Source organism: Macaca mulatta, chromosome 19, assembly GCF_049350105.2.
Source record: "Macaca mulatta isolate MMU2019108-1 chromosome 19, T2T-MMU8v2.0, whole genome shotgun sequence".
Classification (NCBI taxonomy): Eukaryota; Metazoa; Chordata; class Mammalia; order Primates; family Cercopithecidae; genus Macaca; species Macaca mulatta.
In genome coordinates, this window is record NC_133424.1 from 54834410 (window position 1) to 54843900 (window position 9491).

Genomic DNA, 9491 nt, shown 5'->3' on the forward strand with positions numbered 1-9491 from the left:
TGGAGGCCTCTGCCTTTTTCAGCAGTGATTCTGTCAACAAACCTCGATACACACTATGTGCAGAAACACAAACATACACACAAAAGAGACACACACAGACACACACGGTCACACACATACCCTGTAGGTTGGGCAAGCACAGTCCTGGGTCTCAGCCTCCTGCTGTCCCCATGGGTCTGGGTCGTGTGCACATTTGTGCCCTTTGCCCTCTTTCATCCCCATCTAGCTCTCCCCTTCAGTGCAGGAGTCTGGAGCTGCACCAGGTCCCTGTCACAGGGATACCCCATTGTGCTGTGGGTGAGCTGTGTGTTGCCTAGTGACAGGGACCATTCCTTTCTCTAATTGTGTCTAGCTTGACTGCAGCTTCCAAGGATGGACATTCAGGACCTGGGTGTCCCACAGGAAACTGTCCTTCCTGGAGGTGTGCAGGGTGAATCTCTCATGCCTGTTGGGAGGAGAGGCCTGTGCTGGTTGCTCAGTGGGGGCTGTGAGTCCCATGGTCAAAGGACAGTTCTCAGTCACTCCATTGCTCCCTGGGGACTGGTGGCTGAGCTAGGACTCAGGGTTTCTCATTTCTTCCTGACCATCTTTTGTGTCCTCTCTTCTGTGCCCAGCTGACTGTACTGTGGTCAGCACAGTACACTTCCCCATGGTGCTGCAGGAGGAAGTGGGGAGTTACCCAGGAACCCCGTGGAACATGGCTCGTTGAGACACAGGAAGGGGAGACTGGGACAGAGCAGGGGTTTAGAGCTGGAGAGATTCATCCCGACTTACTCTGTGGTCATGATGGGCTCAGCCCTGCATGTGCTGACATAACCAGGGGTCTATCCTGAGGGTTTTGAATTGGCCAAGCTGCTCTCTGTAGAGGAGGAACAGGCAGTCGCCAGAGATTCTGTTTGGAGGGACGTTGGTCACCCCTGAGAGGGCAGGTGAGGGTGAGTTGTGTTCTGGGAGCAAAGAGCAATAATATCCCCTTCTCCTGGCAGGGACACAGGAGAGGTCTGTCTTCCCAAGGGACAGATGGGGGTAGGCGGCCACATCCTGGACGGTGCCTGTGTGTGACCATCACACACGCTTTGAGCCCCACGGGGTGCAGCGGGTAGAAGGTCACGGGGTGCCTGTCTGATTCCCGGGGAGGCTGTGGGCCCTCAGGCAGCCGCTGTTCTGTGTCAGCGCTAGGCTTGGCCTGGGATGCCCCACAGAACAGGACAGATGGAGCACGGGCGGGCATTTAGGGAGCAGTGACAGAAAGAGTTGATGAGGATGGAGGGAGGTCACGAGGGGAAAGCGTGCAATGTGGCTTCGTGTGCACCATCGCTGCCCTGGGAGATGTCTTTTTAGCTGAGCCCAGGGAAGGAGCAAGCCTGTGGGGCAGGAGCTGCCAGCAGAGGGAGTGGTATTAGATTGGCGGCCGCCAGGTCTGGGAGGAGCTGACAGAGTCCATGTGGGGAGCATGGAGGACGTTGAGGTCTTGGGCCAAGGTGACCCTGGTGAGGGTGGACCCTGCTTGGCTATGGGTTCTGCTGAGGGACGTCGGCCTCCCCTGGGAAGGCTCCAGGCTGGAGGGACTCTGCCGCCCTCTGGTGGACTGGAAGGGAAGTGTGGGTGGCCGAAGTCCCTGCCAGGCTGTGTGTTTTATTCCACAAGGATCTGCACATTTCACTCGAGGTCACACATATGTTATATTACAGCTCCATCACCTTCCAGCCCAGTGAGTCCCATTCTCTGTGGCTCCACGTTCACTGTTCTCCCTCTTTCACAATCGGATGTCCCGAATGCAGATTTTTGTCACCTTCTGTGAGTTTGTGTGTGTGTGCAGTAGGCGGCACTGTGTATACCCTGGGGACAGTGATGTCTGGGGCTGAGCACTGCACATGGGCTTGGGAGCTTCCAGCTAACTTGATTGAAAAAGTGATACGTTTCATGGAAAACACTGGGTCAGATGATGTATTCACGGGCTTTAGCTGCTATAACAAACAACTTAGCCTCGGTGAATTAAATAATAGAAATCGATTTTTCACAGTTCTGTGAATTACGTGCTATTTTAACCACTTTAAAATGTGCAATCAAGTGGAATTAACCACATACACAGTGTTAAGTTCCCATCAACACTGTTTTTCATAGAAAATTTTTGTCATTTTAAACTGAAACTTTGTATCATTGAAACAATAATAACTCCGTGTATTTTCCACCCTAGACCTTGATCATCTCTACTCTATCTCTATGAATTTGCCTATTCTAGATGGTTCATGTAAATGGAATTTTATATATATATATATATGTTATTTCGTTTCTGACATATTTCACTTAGCATAGTGTTTCCAAAGTCCATGTATATTCCAGCGGATGTCAGAGCTTCCTTCCTTTTTATGGCGGATTTACATCCTGTTGTATGTGTCACCACATTTGTTTATTGATGTGTTGATGAACACTTGGATTGTTTTCATATTTTATCTTTTATGAGTAATGCTGCAATCAACAGTCCCATGCGAGTATCTATTTGAGTTCCTCCATTCAATTCTTTGGGTACATACCTAGGAATGGATGCTCTTTTATATGAGAATTCTATGATTATCTTCTTGAGGAATAGCACATCTGTTTCTCCTAGTGGCTGTACCTTTTTATACTCTCACCAGCAATGTATGAGGATTCCAAATTCTGCATAAGGCTTTCACTTGTTATTTAACATGTGAAAAGAATGGTAGCCATATTTATAGGTGTAGTGTGGTATCTCCTTGTGGCTTTCACTTTGTATTTTCCTAATGACTATGATGTTGAGTTTCTTTTCATATCCCTCTTGATGATTTACATATCTTCTTTGAGGAAATGTCTATTTGCGTCCTTTGCCCATTTGTATAAATTGGTGGTTTGTCTTTTTGTTATCCAGTTGTAGCAGTTCTTTATCTATTCTGGGCATGAAATCATTGTCTATGTGATTTGCAACTGTTATGTCTCATTCTGTGTTTGGTCTTTTTATTTTCTTGATAATATCTTTGATGCACAAAAGGCTTGCATCTTTAGCCCAATTTATCTATTTTTCCTTTTTCTTTCTCATGTATTTGGATCATACCTGAGAATCCATGGCACATTTGAGGTCATTAAGTTTTACCCCTATGTCTTTTTCTAAGATGTTTTTATGGTTATAGATCTTATAATTAACTCACTGATCCATTTTTAGATAGTTGTTTGATATGGTTAGAAATACAGTTCTCTAAGTTTATTGTCTTCCATGTGGTTACCTAGTTGTTTCTGCACCTTTATTTGAGGGACAGTGAGCTCCTTAATGAGGAGCACAGAAGACATTGCTTTGGGACACAATGTTGTCAGGGGAGTTGTGTTCATCTCTACTTCTTTATTTTTTGTACAGTTTGGTTCTCTGCTGGACATACTAGATATAGAAGTCTTTGTTCATTCTCTTGGTTCTGGTTTGGCTGACCTGTCAGCTGGAGCTGGAGGACATGCCTTGCAGGGGAGTGACCCTCATGTGAAAGAGCAGTGCTCAGCAGAGTGAAAGCAGCTGAGACCCAGAGAAGCCAGTGAGGTGTGACTCTTAGAAGCCAAAGACCAATAGGTGGGTGTCCTCAGGGGCAAATGGACTGCACTGGTACCCATTCCAGTGGACTGGGGAAAGCTAAGAGGCTTTGGATATTCCATTTTCTCTCTCAGCTCTTCAGTAGGAGATTTGGGCCCTGGGCTGGTACTGTCCTGCAGCAGGGACAGGGTGGACAGGGATGGCTGCATATCAGGCCTAAGTCCATGTCATGCTCTCAGGCATTGCCCCTGAAGATGGAGAATTTTGTTCAGAGGCCCAGCCTGGGCACGTGGGAGGAACCACCTTATTAAAATTAATTTAAGAAAACAGTATGCATGCTTTATTCTTCTAGAATAAGTATTAATGTCATGTTTTACAATGTATCTCTTAAAGGAATGGTGAGAATCATCTACATAATGTATGTTTTAGGTGGTCTTTTCTATAATTGCAGCTTTCACATGTTCTTATAGAAACCATTTCCTTTGGGATCACACAGGCAGTATCTCTGTGTTCATTTCTACTGGGAAATGTTTATGCAGCGTGGAGAGAGTCACGTTTCCTAATGAGAGATGGAAAGCATTTGACTACCAGAAAAAGTGTTGAAATTCTGCTGGTATGATCATGGTGCTGCAGGTGGAGGTCAGTTGAAGGGCGGTGTCCGGCAAAGCAGTTTTGAAAGTCTTTTTTATTTTTATTTTTGTTTTTTTTGTTTTTTACAAAACCATGGGCAGAAGCCACCACCTGGACCCACCACATGTTGAAATGGATGAGGGACAGAAATGGAGCTCAGTAAATTGAGAATGAAATCCACGAGTGGGGAAGAGGTTTGAGAGGTCAACGGGTGTGAGAGGTGAATGAGTGAATGATGAATGTTCAAAACATCTTCTTTCTCCATAATTAGAGAGCATTTAGTCCCCTGAGCCAGACAGTGTCCAGGCCAGGGGGAGCAGGATGTTGTCAGCTCTCCTGGTCAAAAGTGAGACTCCAGCAGTGTCCAGTTACTTGATCCAGTTTGGGATTTATTCATAGTTTAAAAATGATCCAACAGTATACAGTTTTGAAAATATACAAAAATCCCTATGCTACCATTCAAAGACAGACAAGATGGCCCTAAGATGGTGAGAGAATCAGAATGGGGTTTGGGTTTACATTGTGTATTTTTTTCTCCCAATATCTACAGACTTCCCTACATCAATTTTTTAACATAACCCAGTGTGTGTCATTCCCTTTCACAGTTACAGACATTTCCAGTTCATGGTTACAGACCCTTGGATAACCCACACCCTTTCTGCTGTGAGGTACAGGCAGCCATGCGACATCACCTCTAAACATGCCTTCTGGGACATCAAATTGCTGATTAAGTAAAAGTCATTTCAATAGATATTGAAGACCTCCATTTTACCCCTCTCACACTTGTAATTCTTCTACCAGGAGGTGATGGATTTTAGTGGTGATTTGCTTTTATAGATTAGTGTAGATTAATGCATCTGCCAGGGGCAATTTTTGCGTTCGGAAAAGTAATTGGCAAAGTCTGGAGACATTGCTGGTTGTCAGAGCTGCGGGAGGGAGTCCTGCTGGCCTTGAGGGGGTAGAGTCCCCAGATAGTGCTGAACATTCTAGAGTTCACAGAGCCCCAACAGCACGACCACTACAAAGTTCAATGCTGAAGTTGAGTGGAGAGCCCTGATGTGCTTCCCCTAGCTTCCCTGGAGCTTTTTACCTTCCCCTTCCATCAGTCTCTACCACTTTCTCACCTCCTTGAACCTTTGTGCCCTCCGTTTGAACTTTCCCTTAGTTTAAGACCTGCTGTAAACTCTGGACTTCCTTAACCCCTTTCTGATCCTCAGCAGGGTGTCCTCTAGAGGGGATTCTCACCTTTCCTGGAGCTTCCCAGGATCCAGATGCCCCTGCCCTGTGTGGGCACCAGGGATATGGCTGTACGCCTGTGTCCCTACAAGTCCTGTCACTCAGGACATTTGTGTGAGAGCAACTGAGGTGATATTACCCTCCCCTACTTTTCTTGGAACATAAAAATATGTACAGACCTTATAGAGTAAAATTTCTCGATGCATGTCAAAATTTTAAAATTATATATTTTTGCCTTCCAACCTTTACTGGGAAAAATTTATCACACTACCAGTCATGAAAAATGATGCCTAATCAGGGTTATTCACTGTATTGTTTGTCTAACAGCAAAATATTGGGAACAACCTATACTTTTTCCAGCACGATGCTTACTAAACAGATTACCTTGTATCTACACAATAGAATATGATGCAGTTGCATTAAAAGTAGAGAATCTTTCAGCTATTCATATGGAAACACCTCCATGTTGTATTTTAAGTATGGCATCTAAACATCACAGAACAAGGTGCAGTTTTTGTACTAGATGTGACCTTAGAACATTATTTTTACTGTTTTTTTTTTTTTTTTTTTTTTTTTTAAAGAGAGAGTGTGTCACTCTCATACCCAGGTTGAAGTGCAGTGGCGAGATCATAATTGACTGTAGCCTCAACCTTGTGAACTCAAGCAATACTCTTGTCTCAGCCTCCTGAGCAGCTGGAATCACAGGCACGTGCCACCATGCCTAGCTAATTTTTTGTGTTTGTTTCTCTAGAGATGGGGTTTCACCCAGGCTGGTGATATCCCAGGCTGGTCTCCAACTTCTGGGCTCAAGTGATCTACCCACTTTCCCTCCCAAAATCCTGGAATTACAAGCAAGTGTCATCACACCTGATTGTGCCTTTTTTTTTTTTCTCTTCAAATTGGACTGCAGTCTACTCACTCATCTCTTTCCCCATCAGGTGATTTCTATTTTTCCTCTATTTCTCTACCATATGTCCATGCCAAAATCCACATGTATTTGCTTTTGTTTAGAATTAGATTTTTTTTAAAGAGAAGCCTTAGGAATGGTCTCCTAGCTGATTTTCAGGATTCTAATCTTTACTGTCTAAGCCATAGGTTTACAATTCTGGATACTGATTACAGTCACTTATAGGGCGTTTAAAGCCTACCAATGCCTGTACCATCCCTCAAGTGTATCTGATTTGGCTGATGTGCGCTGTCGTCCAAGGATTGGTTGTTTAAAAATGCTTTCAAGGAAAAGTGTCATTTTGCAGTGGAGGAACTTTAGCCCAGTGATCAAAGTTAACATCCCCAGTAATCAGAAATAACGATAAGGTAGGAGACCACCCCTCATATTGTCTTATGCCCAATTTCTGCCTCCAAAGAAAGAAGTAAAAACTAAAAGGCGGAAATGAAATCCACAGGCAGACAGCCCGGCTCCGCACCCTGGGCCAGGTAGTTAAATATGGACCCCTGACCTAATTGGTTCTGTTATCTTATAGATTGCAGACATTGTATAGAAATGTACTGTGAAAATCCCTATCTTGTTTCATTCTGATCTAATTACCGGTGAAAACAACTCCCAGTCATGTACCCTCTGTTTGCTCAATCAATCACGACCCTCTCACATGCACCCCCTTAGAGTTATGAGCCCGTAAAAGGGACAGGAATTGCCCTTTTTATGTTCCTTGGGGAGCTAGGGTCTTGAGACTGAAGTCTTGCCAATGCCCCCAGCCGAATAAACCCCTTCCTTCTGTAAATCCGTGTCTGAGGAGTTTTGTCTGCCGCTCCTCCTGTTACATTTCTTTGTTCCCTGACCGGGAAGTGAGGTGAATGGTGGATGGTGTAGGCAGCTCCTTAGGTGGCTTAAGCCTGCCCTGTGGAACATCCCTGTGGAGGACTCCGACCAGCCCAATCCACGCGGATCCTGAGAGGGCTCCCGGGTAGGCATTTGCCCCCGTGGGACGCCTCGCCAGAGCAGTGTGTGGCAGGCCCCCAAGCAGGATCAACGCAGTCGCTGAACACCGGGAAGGAATGGGGACTTGGAGTCTGAGCATCTGAAACTTGGTAAGACTAGTCTTTGAAACTTGCCCACTCCGTTTGAGTGGAAGTGTGGCCTGATCACCCATGGTGTGCCTTTATTGGCACTTTGGTTTTGGTTTTGACTTGGTTTGAATTGCTTGACAGGACTGGTCTTGGGAACTTGCCTACTCCATTTGAGTGGGAGCGTGGCCTGATCACCCACGGTGTGCCTGTATCGGCACTTTGGTTTTTGTTTTTGACTTGACTTGGATTGCTTGACACTTTGGTTTTGGTTTTGACCTGGCTTGGGTTTCTGGATACCCAGATTTTGGTTTGGTGTAAACTACAAAAGTGTGTGTGTGCTGTTTTTACCCGTTTTTTGTTTTGTGGTGTGCATGTGTTGTGAGCGTGGTGTTTTGTCTAGAGCAAACATGGGTGAGGCACAAAGTAAGCCCACCGCACTAGGAACCATGTTGAAAAATTTCAAAAAAAGGATTTATGGGAGACTATGGAGTACTATGACACCAGAAAAACTTAAAACTTTGTATAAGATAGACTGGCCAGCATTAGAGGTAGGTCGGCCATTAGAAGGAAGCATGGACAGGTCCCTTGTTTCAAAGGTATGGCAGAAGGTAACCTGTAAGCCAGGGAACCCAGACCAGCTTGTTTTAGATCCCCCGCCCCCAACACACAGTGGTTGAGAGAACAGCAGCATAAGTGGCTGACAGAGGCAAGGAAAGACCAGCAGAGAGAGAGAAAGGAAAGAGACAGAGAGGAAAAGAGGCAAAGCGAGAGAGAGAGGAAGAGATGGAGAGGAAGAGACAGACAAAAAAGGAGTCAAGGAGAGAGAGAAAGAGAAAGACAGAGGCAGAGAGAGGAAGAGACAGAGGCAAAAGGGAAGCCAATGAGAGAAAGAAAGAAAGAAAGAGAGAGATATATAAGTAGTTAAAAAAAAAGCGTACCCTGTTCCTTTAAAAGCCATTGTAGCAATTCTAATTTGGACAAAACAAGGTGTTATTAATAGCAACGGATAATTAAAATCCCAAACTTACCAGGTTTTCAACAAAAGTAAAGTTTGCTAAAAGTTAACAGTGTGACATGTATTATAGTAACTTCTAATCTGTGGCCTTAGACAGTCTAGTCCACAGACATAAAAAAAAAGGTTCACTTTGGGAAAGAAAGGTTATCATCTTCGGATAAAAAAAGAAAAAAGGGGGGGCGGAATTTATATAAAAAGAGTGTTATATGGTAAATTCTTGTCCTCAAATAAACTGGTTGTTTAAAGAAAGAAATGTTTGTAATAAGTCTGAAAATGAAGGCATGTCAAAAAAGAAATTGCTGGTAAAAGTCGTGGGGGAGGGGGTTGGAAAGAAAGGTTATAAAAAAAAGTATGAAAAAAGAATTTATGCAAAAATATTGTACAATTTAAAAGTAACTAGACCTCCTGAATGTAAAACTATTGAAAAAAAAAAAAAAGTAGTTTATGTGCAAGGTATATAAGAAAAGCAAAATATATCTTTGGTAAAAGGATTATAAGGAGGCATAAGAATGTACATTTTTACCTACATTAAAAAGTTAAAAAGTATTATTTTGAAAGTTTAAGCAAGTTTTAAAATGTTAATTGTAAAGAACATTGTGTAAACATATTAGCTAAAGTTAAAGAAGTATCATCCAGTTTTTCTGTGAACTGGACATTAAAGTAAAAGCATAGCAGCTTTTCTTAAAGCACCAGCCTGCTCTTTAGCAAAAATTATAAAAGATTAAAAAGAGTCTGTAAAATCTTACCTTATGGTCAAACATAAAAATTAAATAAATATGTCTATAAGGTTTTATTAAAATTAGGTTTAACATTAATAACACACTAATATAAAGATAAAATTTAGCTTATCTGGTGTAAAAATTATACAAGAAGCATTGTTAAATGTAAAATGGTATTTGGTTTTCTTTGGTTTAAAAACTAATAAAAATAGGTTCCAAAGGAAATTTCTCAGTAAAAAGGCACTAAGGACTATAAAGTTCGCTGCCAAGGTCCCCACATTTAAAACAAAAGGTCAATTTCTTAAAAATTATATACTTGGTTTATCTTCCACTT

At 43.2% G+C, this 9491-nt stretch overlaps 1 long non-coding RNA gene across 1 annotated transcript in view; it reads left to right on the forward strand.

Annotated features, from left to right (window-relative positions):
• The window catches only part of LOC144337558 (uncharacterized), a 119445-nt gene extending 110874 nt beyond the window's left edge, over positions 1 to 8571 (forward strand). The window contains exon 3 of the long non-coding RNA XR_013410766.1: positions 6150 to 8571. This is a non-coding gene — a long non-coding RNA (uncharacterized LOC144337558). The remainder of the gene's footprint in view (positions 1 to 6149) is intronic.
• The last annotated feature ends 920 nt before the right edge of the window (positions 8572 to 9491 follow it).